Source organism: Anguilla rostrata, chromosome 19 (assembly GCF_018555375.3).
Source record: "Anguilla rostrata isolate EN2019 chromosome 19, ASM1855537v3, whole genome shotgun sequence".
NCBI classification, from domain to species: domain Eukaryota; kingdom Metazoa; phylum Chordata; class Actinopteri; order Anguilliformes; family Anguillidae; genus Anguilla; species Anguilla rostrata.
The window spans coordinates 912,041-929,134 of NC_057951.1; the positions used below are offsets into that span (position 1 = coordinate 912,041).

The 17,094-nt window shown below is 41.9% G+C and overlaps 1 pseudogene; it reads left to right on the forward strand.

The window, feature by feature from the left end:
• The window catches only part of LOC135245708 (NACHT, LRR and PYD domains-containing protein 3-like), a 251,271-nt pseudogene that overhangs the window by 42,832 nt on the left and 191,345 nt on the right, over positions 1–17,094 (forward strand).

Here is a 17,094-nt window from a genome sequence, read left to right on the forward strand (position 1 = left end):
TAAAGGTGCAGATAAATGTTTTTTTCTTTATTTAGATGACAGCACAAACAAGAAATGGCAATTAAAAAATTAACTTAAAAAGTGCTGATGTTTAAAGTGCTTGACAAACTAATAAATAAATCAAACTCAAATAACTCAAATAAAAGTGTACGCTGCTGCCAGAGGAGTACAGGGCGCGGTTTCACACATACACACTAGTGGTGCGCGGATCGGCTCTGACGTCATCCCAATCCACATGTACGCATAAATCATCCACCCGCCACCCACCCAAACAAATTATTGTCTCCGATTTAGAGACCCGCACCCGATCACACATTACCGCTATTTCTCATTATTTCGCAGCTGTTGCATATGACATACCCTGCACTTGACTCGTCATTCACTAAAGCGCTCCCACACAGAACTTTTCTGCCCTTCCTTTTTTTAATTCTCCTTTTTTAATTTTCTCTCGGATCTTTTTTGCCTCCATTGCTGCTTAAGACAAATGGACGCCGCAATTGGCGCAACGAGAGTCTAGTCTGCTAATTCGCGCCTGACGAAAAATGAAGCTTAAAATATGTTCACATTTTAGAGAATGTAATTAATATTTTCCTCATTAATGATGTATTATTTCACCCACCCGTAACCCATCCGCTATTAATCAGAATGTTAATTTTTATGACTCGGCCCACCCGATCCGCAGATTAACCGTGGTGCTCGTCGATATAACTGCGATCCGCACATCACTAATACACACATGCCTTATTTTTCCCCCCCAACCGCATTCAGCGAAGAACAATATCAGGGTCACAGCCAATCAGAGGCAGAGAAGGGGCGGGTCTTCGCAGAATGCGGGTGGGAAAAAAAAACTCTACACACACACAGACAGACCTGCTAAATGTCAGGTGCACAGGTGCGACCAATGAAAATGTTTAGTCGCACTTGACAGATTTTTGGTCGCATGTTCAACCAAAATGGTCGCACTCTGGAGCCTTGATTTATACTCACTACTATCCCAGCATCCTGTTGGCTTTTTTACTGCAACAGCACAGTGCCTAGAACCTGAAAGGTTTTGATCAACTATTACTCCCAAAATTTAACACATTCCAATGTTGTTCCTCCCATAAAGTCTTGTGTTATTATTTCCCACATGTAGAACTTTACATTTAGCTTTATTGAGTTTCATTTGCCAGGTTTCTGCCCACTTCTGGATTCACTTCTGTCACATATTGCAGTCTTCATCCATCCCCATTATTCACTACCTGCTATGAACTCTAATGAAATCCATACTTATGCCCCACTCTCTTTCATACACTGACCTTGTGATGAAGATAAGTTGTACTCCTTCACATTACACACCTGTGTGTGCTACAGGGTTGTGGCGTTTCTGAAGATATTGAGCATAAAATGAGATATTATCAGGGCTGCGTTTACCCATCTTGAGGCCCTGGGCTACGCAACTCAGAGGCCCCCCCGCCGCGGCGACGCACACACGCAAAGATACGCAACACAAGACAACCCCATAATAAGCCAGTGCAAAGAGGCCATGGGAAAATACACACCAACGCCATACAAAAGAACGCCAATTATAGTCATACTGAAAACACACAACGGCAGGATAATCAAAATTCAAGCAGTTTTATCACACGGCAAACAGTCCACAAAAGAAAAACAACATTCTAATTATATTTGTATGAGAAATACATATGGGCATCACTGAATAGAATATCGTAGTCATTTTTGTTTATAAACTACATGATAATATTCAAGACTTAAACTAGCATATTTTTAAAAATCTGACTCACCAGTGATGTCATTAAAATACCTTTTTCCTGCTTTTCTTTGATGAAAAATCCTTAATTAAATCCTTAAAATCCAGCTGGCTCAGCAGATCATGCTCAATGGACAGAATGGTCAACCCGTTCAGTCTATTTTCCTCAATGGATGCCCTCAGTCTGTTCTTAATAATGCCCAACTTGGAAAATTATCTTTCTCTGGTGGCGTTTGAAATAGGAAGAGTGAGATAAATTCGAAGTGCGATGTCCACTTTTGGGAAAGCACTTTGGAGTTGTTTCTCTCTCAGTAAGACCATCAGGTTTCTTGGTGACAGATCGTCAGTTCTTGTGTCGCAGAATTTAATGAACTGAACAAGCTCATCCTCAAAAACATCCTGTAAATCAGTGCTATATTTTTTCTGAAGATTGCGGCTCACTTCGCGTATTTCAGACACAGACAGGCTCTTGAGATGGGTTAAAAAGTCTCTGTGCAGGACTTATGTCTTGCTTGCAAAGCACTTGTTAGTTTGTCCATAATGACTAAAAATATCTCGACACGAAACTCCTCAGCTCCAATTAGAATGTGGTCAGGTGCACTGGAATCATCTGCTCTTCGTTTTCTCTTCGCCTGCCGAGTTACCACAGACCTGTATTCCTGTGTTCCTCCCATTTCCTTGGCCTGCGTCTCCAGGTCTCCAAACTGGTCGCGTAAACCTGCCACGAAATCTGACAGTGATCGCAGCATATCCACAGCCGTAACGAGATCCACATCTACCTTCTGGAGGATAGTACTCGTCTGAATTCTTTGTAGTACTTTGTTCCACAATATACACAAGAAAGCTGTCTCTAATCGGTTCATTTTGTTAGCCAGAGAGCGCGCCTCATCATGCGTGAGAGCATTCTGAGAATCATCATCTGATATGTTTATTAGCAAATTCAATATATTTTTATGGTTTACACAGAGAGCTTTGGTGGCCTGGGCGTGAGCGGCCCATCTCGTGTCCTACAGTCCCTTTAAAGTCTCTATGCGTTTGTTAACATTGGGCTCAAGTCCATCCATCATAACCTTCCATCGGCGGGGTGATCCCGAGAAAAGATTGAAGAGTGAACAGATCTGAAAAATGTGGTTGTTTCAGAGCAGCAATCTACACTGTTCACTCCGACTAAATTGAGTGAGTGGGCTGCACAAGGTATCCACTCAGCCAAAGGATTTACTTCTAGAATACGGGCCCTCAGTCCTTTGTACACACCTGACGTGTTGGATGCATTATCAAAACATTGTCCCCTACAATTATTTATATCAATATTCATGTCATTTAGCACGTCTGTAACGGACTGAAAAAGAGACTCACCGGTATGACTGTATATGGTCAGGAATTTTAACACTCAAAGACTTGACCTTCCTGAGAGACATATCTTATCACGAATGTTAGCTGATCAATATGGGTTAAATCTGGGGTTGAATCAACAACAAGAGAGAAGTACTTTGCTTTCTGCACCATTAGAATAATTTCAGCTTGAACTCGCTGTCCCATAATTGCAATGAATGCATCACATATAGTGTTGGATAAATAGGAAGTAGACCCACTCCCCTGGTTTCCATATTTCTTTAAATGTTCGGCAAGAAAGGGGTCGAACTTGCTGAGTAGCTCAAGTATTCCCAAATAGTTGCCATTGTTAGGGGAACCGAGAACTTCATCGCCTCCTCGGAATGCGAGACCTCGTTCTGACAAGAACTGTATAACGGAGACAATTCGTTTTAGGACCTCGCGCCAATACTTCCCCTCCTCTTCGCAGCGCTCCTTAAGTTCGTTGTCAATTCCGTGCACCTGTGTGCGAGCGAACCAGATGAGCATTGCATTTCGATGAGACTGGCTTGACTCATGCTCTTCAGTCCGACAAGAAGCATGTTTCCAATCAGAAAACCCGGATTGAGAAAAGGCAGATGGTGTCCCGCCGAAAAGCCGACAAAAAAAGCGATATACATTACCGGTTGTTGGAGAATAAACTAACCACTCACGGGTAACACTCTCCCCATTACACAGATTACGCGAGAACAAGGTCTTACTCAATTGTCTGTTCTGATTTTTATACGATCGTTCTGATGCTGTGAATGCTATGTCTTTATTTTGACATGACAAGGATGCTTTTATTCCTTTGCTCACCCAATAGCTACGCCAGTTTTCGGTAACGGGTCCCCAACAAGCTACATCAGTGGATGTGGCTCCACATGTTGCATCTTTCCTCCCGACCGTGGCGCCTGCACCTGCTGGCGGAGTAGTTTCGTCAGCAGCACTGACAGTGCTGATGTTATCAGTGTCTCCGGAGCCGGGTTCCAGAGAAGGCGTACTCGATGCTAACAGGGTTGATGTCTTGGCTGTGCCATCTCTGCCTGGTGACGGTGGTATAGTTTCCGGAGAAGGTGGCCGGGTTGACTGAGTTGGTGTGGCGGGACTTGGGTTAGCATCTGTATCATCGTCAGCGTCAGGGCATGTGTCAGGGAAGGGATCGTTGTTCATGTCGGAGCCTCCATCGGTTGCTGTTAAGTAAGCATCCGTCGATGTTTTGAAGAAAGAAGTAAACTTCGGTATTTTACTGAGAACTTCTTTGTTTCTTGCTTTTTGTTGTTGTTTACTTGCTCTTTTTTGCGCCCCACTCTCAAATTTTCTGCTTGATGACATGTTTGTTTTAGACGGAATTTTGATGATGACACAAGAATTCTCGCAACAACATATTTTTTATGTTTACGTTGGTTATATTAACGGCAGTATATCGCGAGACGTGCAGCAATCCTGCGGGTACGTATGTATGTCAAAACGAATTTTAAATTCATTAAAAAAAGAAAAAGAACATTCCCCTCACCGCTGACTGCAGCCCATGTAGCCCATTGGATAAACGCGGCCTTGGATATTATTACTGTTGGTAAAATCAAATATTGGTCGATATGGTATGTGTGTACATCTTAGGGAAGAGTGTCAATCTGATCAACATGCAAGCTGCTGTTTAGGTGCAATGTTACATCACTTAGTTTTGTCACTTTTCTGTGGTTCCAATCCAAAGCTTAAGTCTGGATTTTAGAACATTTAAAATCAACAGCAGTTGGTTTTACTTATCTTGTTAGGCAGAGGGTAGAGGTTGCATAGGGTCATTATATAGCAGGAACACAAGGAGACTCCTCACTGCTATATAGAGCACAGGGTCATTATATAGCAGGAACACAAGGAGAATTCACTACTGTGCTATATAGAGCACAGGGTCATTATATAGCAGAAACACAAGGAGACTTCTCACTGTGCTATATAGAGTACTGGGTCATTATATAGCAGGAACACAAGGAGACTCCTCACTGCTAAATGGAGCACTGGGTCATTATATAGCAGGAACACAAGGAGACTCCTCACTGCTATATAGAGCACAGGGTCATTATATAGCAGAACACAAGGAGACTCCTCACTGCTATATAGAGCACAGGGTCATTATATAGCAGGGACACAAGGAGACTCCTCACTGCTATATAGAGCACAGGGTCATTATATAGCAGAAACACAAGGAGACTCCTCACTGCGATATAGAGCACAGGGTTATTATATGCACCTTTAGCTGCTCCAAACAAACTGGCACCAACCCACTATACTGTCCATAGCCCAGCTCCCAAACACAATCTAAAAGTACCCTCTCCCTTGGCCAGGAAGCTAGGCCTCTTATAGAGCCCATGGTTAAGTAATGGGCCACAGCTGATGTGATTGCAATGAACCACATCTGCAGCTATACCCGTCTGTAGGGCCGATGCTGCCCCCTGGTGGACAGCACCCAATTCCCTTCCTGGCATCTTATGTTAAACAGGCAAGAGCTTTGAGGATATGCTGTAGGGCACTCAGAACAACTCCAGTTATTGCATTACTAATGAGATGGGAGAAATACCACTGAGGCATAGATGGATAAAACTTGCTTTGCATAACTGGATTAAGTTTAAATTATCTAGTGTAGATCACCCTACTGTGCATCCTATTGAGGACTCATGGGAAGTGGACATGCAAGGGCAGAAAGAGGAGAAAAGCTCTTATTATTTGTGCAAGTATGCAATGGGGAAAGCTACAGTTAGAGGGGAAAAGACATGGCTCCTTCAACCTGCTGGTCTGTCATCTCCCCATGGTTTCTTCTGGATCCTGTAATAGACCTAGCTGTATTAGGAAAGAACAGAACGGACACAGAGGGCCTCTTACAGTAAGTTCAACTGACGCACAGCTGCAGAAAGTGTGGGGTGGATATCTGCAGATCCTGAATATCACTCTTCATCACTCAATGCGATTACTGTTACATGGCACATATCGGATTTTACAGGATATTGCACTATTCAAACGTACAATAATATATAAACTCTTCTTTGCAGACTATACAGCTGTGGCCTCAGAGAGAAGTCCTGTGAAATTGTGGCCTCTGCTCTCCAGTCATCAAACTCACCCCTGAGAGATCTGGACCTCAGCTACAATAGCCTGGGAGATTCAGGAGTGAAGTTGCTCTGTGCTGGACTGATGAGTCCAAACTGTAAACTACAGAGACTGGGGTGAGTTGTGCTGTGTACTGTGTGACCTTAATTAAATAGATTTTGTGATTATGGCTCTGTGCAGTGAAATGTAAAAGGTGCTTTCTCTCTGTTTACTCCTGTGTCCACCAGAATTCTTTCTTTGTCCACATTGTTCTCATCCCTCTCTTCTAACTGCTCTAGCACAACAAAGAAAAGCAGGATAAACCTTCATGAGTCTTAGGGTTGCCAGGTTTGTGGTTCTTGACCAGAATGTAAGTTTTCAGTAGAGTCTGTAGTATCAGGTCACAGGTGATGACTGAATGCTGAATGCATGATTGACATTGTAAAATATTGACCACTTCAGTACAGTAGTATGTTTCTCGTCGATCATAACATAACAAAAATAACATAACATAATTATGAGAATAGGCCATTCAGCCCGACATGCTCGCCATTTGACTACCTACCGCTAGTGCTAGGTTTACCTACAAACTAGATAGTATCCAGCATCGTATCAAGCATGGTCTTGACAACCCCCAGAGTTTCTGCCTCTACTACATGACATGCGCCAAGCTATTCTACACAGTGACTACTCTCTGTGTGAAAAAATACTTCCTAACGTCGGTGCGGAATTTACCTTTTGCTAATTTCCTTTTATGCCCCCTCGTCATACTAACAGAGCTGAACCTGAAGAACCTCTTGTAGTTCACTTTGTTGATCCCCTTTTAAAAGACTCAATCAAATAACCCTGAGTCTCCTTTTACTAAGCTTGAAGAAGTTAAGCATCTGAAGTCTTTCCTCAAAACTTATATCTTTCATACCAAGAACCAGTTTGGTTTCCCTTCTTTCAGACTTTTCCAGATCCTCTATATCTTTCTTGTAGTACAGTCCCCAGAACTGCACACAGTTCACTAAGTGTGGTCTGACAAAGGTATTGAATAAAATAAGTATAACTTCCTTGGATTTACAGGGCTCCAGACTAACCTTTTACATTGGATGCACTGGTGTGCCTAACGTTTTCATTTAGGTGCACCAGCACATAATTTACGTGCAACCAAAATTTTTCACCGCGCCTTTTGGCAGCATATTAATACATTTTAAGCGTTACCTTTTTTGTCAGTTCCCATAAACATTAGTAATTTCTTAACACATTATGTAAATGATTGTAAACAGGAATAAAGGTGCAGATAAATGTTTTCTCTTTATTTAAATCGCAGCACAAACAAGAAATGGCAATAACCTCAATTGTTTAAAACATAAACTTTAAAACTGCTGATGTTTAAAGTGCTTGACAAACTCAAATAAATAAATCAAACTCAAATAACTCAAATAAAAGTGTGCGCTGCTCCCGGAGGAGTACAGGGCGCGGTTTCACACACACACACTAGTGATGCGCGGATCGGCTCTGACGTCATCCGAATCCGCATGTACGCATAAATCATCCACCCGCCACCCACCCGAACAAATTATTTTATCTGATTTAGAGACCCGCACCCGATCACACATTACCGCTATTTCTCATTATTTCGCAGCTGTTGCATATGACATACCCAGCACTTGACTCGTCATTCACTAAATCGCTCCCACACGGAACTTTTCTGCCCTTCCTTTTTTTAATTCTCCTTTTTTAATTTTCTCTCGGATCTTTTTTGCCTCCATTGCTGCTTAAGACAAATGGACGCCGCAATTGGCGCAACGAGAGTCTAGTCTGCTAATTCACGCCTGACGAAAAATGAAGCTTAAAATATGTTCACATTTTAGAGAATGTAATTAATATTTTCCTCATTAATGATGTATTATTTCACCCACCCGTAACCCATCCGCTATTAATCAGAATGTTAATTTTTATGACTCGGCCCACCCGATCCGCAGATTAACCGTGGTGCCCGCGGATATAACTGCGATCCGCACATCACTAATACACACATGCCTTATTTTTTTCCCCACCCGCATTCAGCGAAGAAGAATATCAGGGTCAGAGCCAATCAGAGGCAGAGTAGGGGCGGGTCTTCGCAGAATGCGGGTGGGGAAAAAAAATAACACTACACTCACACAGAGACAGACCTGCTAAATGTCAGACGCACCGGGACGACCAATGAAACTGGACAGATTTTTGGTGGCATGTGCACCCAAAATGGTCGCACTCTGGAGCATTGATTTATACTCACTACTATCCCAGAATCCTGTTGGCTTTTTTATTGCAACAGCACAGTGCCTAGAACCTGAAAGGATTTGATCAACTATTACTCCCAAAATTGAGCACATTCCAATGTTGTTCCTCCCATAAAGTAATCTAGCCTTGTGTTATTATTTCCCACATGTAGAACTTGACATTTAGCCTTATTGAGTTTAATTTGCCAGGTTTCCACCGACTTCTGGATTCACTTCTGTCATATATTGCAGTCTTCATCCATCCCCATTATTCACTACCTGCTATGAACTCTAATGAAATCCATACTTATACCCCACTCTCTTTCATACGCTGACCTTGTGATGAAGATAAGTTGTACTCCTTCACATTACACACCTGTGTGTGCTACAGGGTTGTGGCGTTTCTGAAGATATTGAGCATAAAATGAGATATTATCAGGGCTGCGTTTACCCATCTTGAGGCCCTGGGCTACGCAGCTCAGAGGCCCCCCCGCCGCGGCGACGCACGCAAAGATACGCAACACAAGACAACCCCATAATAAGCCAGTGCAAAGAGGCCATGGGAAAATACACACCAACGCCATACAAAAGAACGCCAATTATAGTCATACTGCAAACACACAACGGCAGGATAATCAAAATTCGAGCAGTTTTATCACACGGCAAACAGTCCACAAAAGAAAAACAACATTCTAATTCTATTTGTATGAGAAATACATATGGGCATCGCTGGATAGAATATTGTAGTCATTTTTGTTAAACTACACAATAATATTCAAGACTTAAACTAGCATATTTTAAAAAATCTGACTCACCAGTGATGTCATTAAAATACCTTTTTCCTGCTTTTCTTTGATGAAAAATCCTTAATTAAATCCTTAAAATCCAGCTGGCGCAGCAGATCATGCTCAATGGACAGAATGGTCAACCCGTTCAGTCTATTTTCCTCAATGGATGCCCTCAGTCTGTTCTTAATAATGCCCAACTTGGAAAATGATCTTTCTCTGGTGGCATTTGAAATAGGAAGAGTGAGATAAATTCGGAGTGCAATGTCCACGTTTGGGAAAGCACTTTGGAGTTGTTTCTCTCTCAGTAAGACCATCAGGTTTCTTGGTGACAGATCGTCAGTTGTTGTGTCACAGAATTTAATGAACTGAACAAGCTCATCCTCGAAAACATCCTGTAAATCGGTGCTATATTTTTTCTGAAGATTGCGGCTCGCTTCGCGTATTTCAGACACAGACAGGCTCTTGAGATGGGTTAAAAAGCCAAAATAGTCGCAAGTCTCTGTGTAGGACTTATGTCTTGCTTGCAAAGCACTTGTTAGTTTGTCAATTATGACTAAAAATACCTCGACACGAAACTTCTCAGCTCCAATTAGAATGTGGTCAGGTGCACTGGAATCATCTGCTCTCCATTTTCTCTTCGCCTGCCGAATTACCACAGACCTGTATTCCTGTGTTCCTCCCATTTCCTTGGCCTGCGTCTCCAGGTCTCCAAACTGGTCGCGTAAACCTGCCACGAAATCTGACAGTGATCGCAGAATATCCACAGCCGTAACGAGATCCACATCTGCCTTCTGGAGGATAGTACTCGTTGTCTGAATTCTTTGTAATACTTTGTTCCACAATATACACAAGAAAGCTGTCTCTAATCGGTTCATTTTGTTAGCCAGAGAGCGCGCCTCGTCACGCGTGAGAGCATTCTGAGAATCATCATCTGATATGTTTATTAGCGAATTCAATATATTTTTCTAGTTTACACAGAGAGCTTTGGTGGCCTGGGCGTGAGCGGCCCATCTCGTGTCCGACAGTCCCTTTAAAGTCTCTATGCGTTTGTTAACATTGGGCTCAAGTCCATCCATCATAACCTTCCATCGGCGGGGTGATCCCGAGAAAAAATTGAAGAGTGAACACATCTGAAAAATGTGGTTGTTTCAGAGCAGCAATCTACACTGTTCACTCCGACTAAATTGAGTGAGTGGGCTGCACAAGGTATCCACTCAGCCAAAGGATTTACTTCTAGAATACGGGCCCTCAGTCCTTTGTGCACACCTGACGTGTTGGATGCATTATCAAAACATTGTCCCCTACAATTATTTATATCAATATTCATGTCATTTAGCACGTCTGTAACAGACTGAAAAAGAGACTCACCGGTATGACTGTATATGGGCAGGAATTTAAAAAAACGCTTGAAGACTTAACCTTCCTGAGAGACATATCTTATCACCAATGTTAGCTGATCAATATGGGTTAAATCTGGGGTTGAATCAACAACAAGACAGTAGTACTTTGCTTTCTGCACCATTAGAATAGTTTCAGCTTGAACTCGCTGTCCCATAATTGCAATGAATTCATCACATATAATGTTGGATAAATAGGAAGTAGACCCACTCCCCTGGTTTCCATATTTCTTGAAATGTTCGGCAAGAAAGGGGTCGAACTTGCTGAGTAGCTCAAGTATTCCCAAATAGTTGCCATTGTTAGGGGAACCGAGAACTCCATCGCCTCCTCGGAATGCGAGACCTCGTTCTGACAAGAACTGTATAACGGAGACAATTCGTTTTAGGACCTCACGCCAATACTTCCCCTCGATTGTTCTGATGCTGTGAATGCTGTCTTTATTTTGACATGACAAGGTTGCTTTTATTCCTTTGCTCACCCAATAGCTACGCTAAGTTTTCGGTAACGGGTCCCCAACAAGCTACATCAGTGGATGTGGCTCCACATGTTGCATCTTTCCTCCCGACCGTGGCGCCTGCACCTGCTAGCGGAGTAGTTTCGTCAGCAGTACTGACAGTGCTGATGTTATCAGTGTCTCCGGAGCCGGGTTCCAGAGAAGGCGTACTCGATGCTAACAGGGTTGATGTCGTGGCTGTGCCATCTCTGCCTGGTGACGGCGGTTTCCGGAGAAGGCTGCCGGGTTGACTGAGTTGGTGTGGCGGGACTTGGGTTAGCATCTGCATCATCGTCAGCGTCAGGGCATGTGTCAAGGAAGGGATCGTTGTTGATGTCGGAGCCTGCTTCGGTTGCTGTTAAGTAATCATCCATCAATGTTTTGAAGAAAGAAGTAAACTTCGGTATTTTACTGAGAACTTCTTAGTTTCTTGCTTTTTGTTGTTGTTTTCTTGCTCTCTTTTGCGCCACACTCTCGAATTTTCTGCTTGACGACATGTTTGTTTTAGACAGAATTTTGATGACGACACAAGAATTCTCGCAACAACATATTGTATGTTTACGTTGGTTAGATTAACGGCAGTATATCGCGAGACGTGCAGCAATCCTGCGGGTACGTATGTATGTCAAAACGAATTTAAAATTTGTGAAAAAGAAAAGAAAAAAAACATTCCCCTCACTGCTGAGGTACCCCTAGTGGCGGCCCGGGACTGCAGCCCATGTAGCCCATTGGGTAAACGCGGCCTTGGATATTATTACTGTTGGTAAAATCAACTATTGGTCGATAGGGTATGTGTGTACATCTTAGGGAAGAGTATCAATCTGATCAACATGCAAGCTGCTGTTTAGATGCAATGTTACATCACTTAGTTTTGTCACTTTTCTGTGGTTCCAATCCAAAGCTGAAGTCTGGATTTTAGAACATTTAAAATCAACAGCAGTTGGCTTTACTTATCTTGCTAGGCAGACGGTAGAGGTTGCGCAGGGTCATTATATAGCAGAAACACAAGGAGACTCCTCACTGCTATATAGAGCACAGGGTCATTATATAGGAGGAACACAAGGAGACTCCTCACTGCTATATAGAGTACAGGGTCATTATATAGCAGGAACACAAGGAGACTCCTCACTGCTATATAGAGCACAGGGTTATTATATGCAACTTTAGCTGCTCCAAACCAAACTGGCACCAACCCACCGTACTGTCCATAGCCCAGCTCCCAAACACCATCTAAAAGCACCCTCCCCTTGGCCTGGAAGCTAGGCCTCTTATAGAGCCCATGGTTAGGTAATGGGCCACAGCTGATGTGATTGCAATGAACCACAGCTGCAGCTATACCCATCTGTAGGGCCGATGCTGCCCCCTGGTGGACAGCACCCCAATTCCCTTCCTGGCATCACATGTTAAACAGGCAAGAGCTTTGAGGATATGCTGTAGGGCACTCAGAACAACTCCAGTTATTGCATTACTAATGAGATGGGAGAAACACCACTGAGGCATAGATGGATAAAACTTGCTTCACATAAGTGTATTAAGTTTAAATTATCTAGTGTAGATCACCCTACTAAGCATCCTATTGAGGACTCATGGGAAGTGAACCTGCAAGGGCAGAAACAGGAGAAAATCGCTTTTTAATTGTGCAAGTATGCAATGGGGAAAGCTACAGTTAGAGTGGAAAAGACATGGCGTCTTCAACCTGCTGGTCTGACATCTCCCCTTGGTTTCTTCTGGATCCTGTAATAGACCTAGCTGTGTTAGGAAAGAACAGAACTGACAGAGGGCCTCTTACAGTAAGTTCAGCTGACGCACAGCTGCAGCAAATGTGGGGTGGATATCTGCAGATCCTCAATATCACTCTTCATCACTCAACACGATTACTGTTACATTGAACATCAGATTTTACAGTATATTGCGCTATTTAAACACAATATATAATATATATATATAATAATATATCAACTTTCTTTTGCAGACTGAACAGCTGTGGCCTCTCAGAGAAGTCCTGTGAAATTGTGGCCTCTGCTCTCCAGTCATCAAACTCACCCCTGAGAGATCTGGACCTCAGCTACAATAGCCTGGGAGATTCAGGAGTGAAGCTGCTCTGTGCTGGACCGATGAGTCCAAACTGTAAACTACAGAGACTGGGGTGAGTAGTGCTGTGTACTGTGTGACCTTAACTGAATAGATTTAGTGATTATTGCTCTGTGCAGGGAAATATATATAAAGTGCTTTCTCTCTGTTTACTCCTGTGTCCACCAGCATTCTTTCTTTGTCCACGTCGTTCTCATCCCTCTCTTCTAACTGCTCTAGCACAACAAAGAAAAGCAGGATAAACTGTCATGAGTCTTAGGGTTGTCAGGTTTGTGGTTCTTTACCAGAATGTAAGTTTTCAGGAGTCTGTAGTATCAGGTCACAGGTGAATACTGAATGCTGAATGCATGATTGACATTGTAAAATATTGACCACTTCAGTACAGTAATATGTTTCACGTCTATCATAACATAACAAAAATAACATAACATAACATAACATAATGACGAGAATAGGCCATTCAGCCCAACATGCTCGCCATTTTCTACCTACCACTAGTGCTAGGTTTACCTACAAACTAGATAGTATCCAGCATTAATATTTTCCTCATTAATGATGTATTATTTCGCCCACCCGCAACCCATCCGCTATTAATCAGAATGTTAATTTTTATGACTCGGCCCACCCGATCCGCAGATTAACCGTGGTGCCCGCGGATATAACTGCGATCCGCACATCACTAATACACACATGCCGTATTTATTGGTCGATAGGGTATTCTCGCGACAACATATTTTGTATCTTTGCGTTGGTTAGATTAACGGCAGTATATCGCGAGACGTGCAGCAATCCTACCGGTACGTATATATGTCAAAACAAATTTAAAATTCATTAAAAAAAGAAAAAGAACATTCCCCTCACCGCTGACTGCAGCCCATGTAGCCCATTGGGTAAACACGGCCTTGGATATTATTACTGTTGGTAAAATCAAATATTGGTCTATATGGTATGTGTGCACATCTTAGGGAAGAGTGTCAATCTGATCAACATGCAAACTGCTGTTTAGGTGCAATGTTACATCACTTAGTTTTGTCACTCTTCTGTGGTTCCAATCCAAAGCTAAAGTCTGGATTTCAGAACATTTAAATTCTACAGCAGTTGGCTTTACTTATCTTGCTAGGCAGAGGGTAGAGGTTGCACAGGGTCATTATATAGCAGGAACACAAGGAGACTCCTAGCACAGGGCCATTATATAGCAGGAACACAAAGAGAATCCACTACTGTGCTATATAGAGTACACGGTCATTATATAGCAGGAACACAAGGAGACTCCTCACCAGAGGTGGGTAGAGTAGCCAAAAACTGTACTCAAGTAAAATTATTGTTACTTTAAAATAATAATGACTCAAGTAGAAGTAGTCATCCAAATAATTACTTCAGTAAGAGTAAGAAAGTATCTTGTGAAAAGAATACTCAAGTACTGAGTTACTTCATATAATCTGATTTAATGTTGAAATAAGCAGAGCAAGATGAACGTAAAAATCCAAATGTCCAAAATATAAAATTGTAAATGCTTGTCCAATAGAAATAAACAAAATATAAAATTGCCATGTGCAAATTCAAATATGGCCTAAATCATATCCCTTTAAGTAAACAATACACAGGAGGTTCGTCAGAAGAGGACGATTTTCGCTTTCTGTTGTACTCTATTCAGTCTGTATACCTCATCAGTTTGTTGGGGTGAACCCTCCGTTGACAGAAAAAATATCAATGAGGCTACAGGGGATTTATCCATTAAAATAGACTCATCATCACAACAAAGAGGAGCCTGCTCAAATTCAAACAGAAACTTTATATGTGTAAAACATAATTCTTTGTCGCACCATTATTGTACCTTATGATGCACTTATCCACAATATTCCAAAGTCCCATGATGCCTTGCGCGGAATATGTGCACAACTTCCGGTTTAGCGTAAACAAACTTTGGCTGTGTCTCAAACCGCACACTTCCATGCTCCGAGTGCGCATAGCGAGCATGCCTCCATCTTGGAGTGCGAGTCCAAACCGAAGTTTGGTAGTGCGGAGCACTGATCCATTTGATCAAAATTTGAAGTGTGCATCCGTGCATGCTCCGGCTGGGAAAAATACCATAATTCCTTTCGCGAAAACGGTCAAAAACAACGGTAATGGCGGATGACAGTCTAGTGTAGGCTACTCTCTCGGATTGGAAACTGAAATCATGTCATAGGAAAATGGTACACAGGAGTTGGTATATAAATAAAGTGATACAGTGTTAATGAATAACGCAATATGTAAATATCAGTTGTTTTTTTTAGTTTAAAGGAGTACCATGGTGATTGTCACACTTTCTCGGTTTTATGTGCTATTTGCACAAGAGGCATTGAAGAAACACAATGAGTAAAGTATTAAATATGTCCGTTCTGTATTTTTGAAGAAATATGCGTTTTAAATTTATCGTCCTATTTTCAACCGGTTGAGAAAGTTGTCAACTTGGTGCGTCACAAACAGAGTAACCACTCCCCTTTCCACGCCCCGTAAACCCATGGATAACTCGAGACCCATAGCTTGCGCCGCTGGCTTACGGGCAAGACAATGCAAATATTTGACTAACGTTAGGTTCACTTAAATTAGAGTGCCTTTTAAGGACTATTAGATTATTTCTGGTTATATTCATTTAGCTAGCTAACTAACGTTAGCTAGCTAGGTAGTTTGCTTTCATAAGGCAATGTTATCGATAACGTTAGCTAGCTAGTTTGCTTTTATGAGGACGTTATTGTTGTGCGTTTATCTTAACGTGACTAGCTAGATAGCAAAAATTATAATTGGATATAAGTCAACGTCCTTACCGTAGCTATCTATCGATACTTGATATACTACTAAGCTAGCTAGCTTGTGATAAGTGTCTCAAAAAGAGCACGTATCATGAGGGTAGCTATGGTAATGGGGCACGGTCTGTCAATCATAGCTAACTGACAGTTCTCATTACCACACCCAGACGGTTCGGGTGAACTTTTATAGTGGGAAATTTAGGCTTAGAAAAATACGTTTTAAAGTACATTGAAATGACTGAATAATAAAAAAAAATGCACATTTGTTTTTTTGTTGACTAAAGACAACTGGGAAGTGTCACGTTCAACCACCATGTTACTCCTTTAAAGATATGTACTTTTAACGAGTGTAACGAGCTATATTGAATACATCGGTGCAAATCGTCGGGTCCCGTTTTGAATTATAAACGCCCGTTTTATTCTTGCCACTGCCCATCTTTTCATTTAATTTGAAATACCCCCCTTGCCTATGGAGTAGCCACCACAAACATGATTGGCTCCATAAATGTTGCCTAACTGTGTAGGCTACACAGCGCAAAAATAATGAAAAAAAACAGACACGACTGTTTACAATGAAATGGCAACTTTGTTATGGGGTTGACAGTACACGGAAAGCTATCCAAACTGCAATTCATATTTTCCAAGCTATCGTTGCCTTCCACTGCTCTTCTGACAGCAAAAAGGAGAATTCAATTGAAGTGGCTAGCTCGAAAAAAGTTGCTGATATTAGCCTACTGGTTAATCTAGAGATCATAATATTTCAGTAGCCGACTACTACTTTAGTGTGAGTATCTATCGACCGGGTTCGTTCGGTAGACAGAAAAACATCAGATTTTCAACTGCAGTCTATATAAAATATAAGTAACAACCTGTACCTAGTTATGTAGAAAAAAATGTCCTTGTTATCCTCCGAAGTTAATTTTTTCAGTACTTTCGCGATTTTTTTCTGTGCCGGGAAATATATATATAGACCTAAAAAACGCTATTCCAAAAGCAAAATTAGACATGTTATACATCGTTAGAAAGCTTATACTCTCACCTATTGAATAAATGAATTGTCAATCAAGCCAGACTGCACTAAAAAGGGCGACAACAACGTAAACAA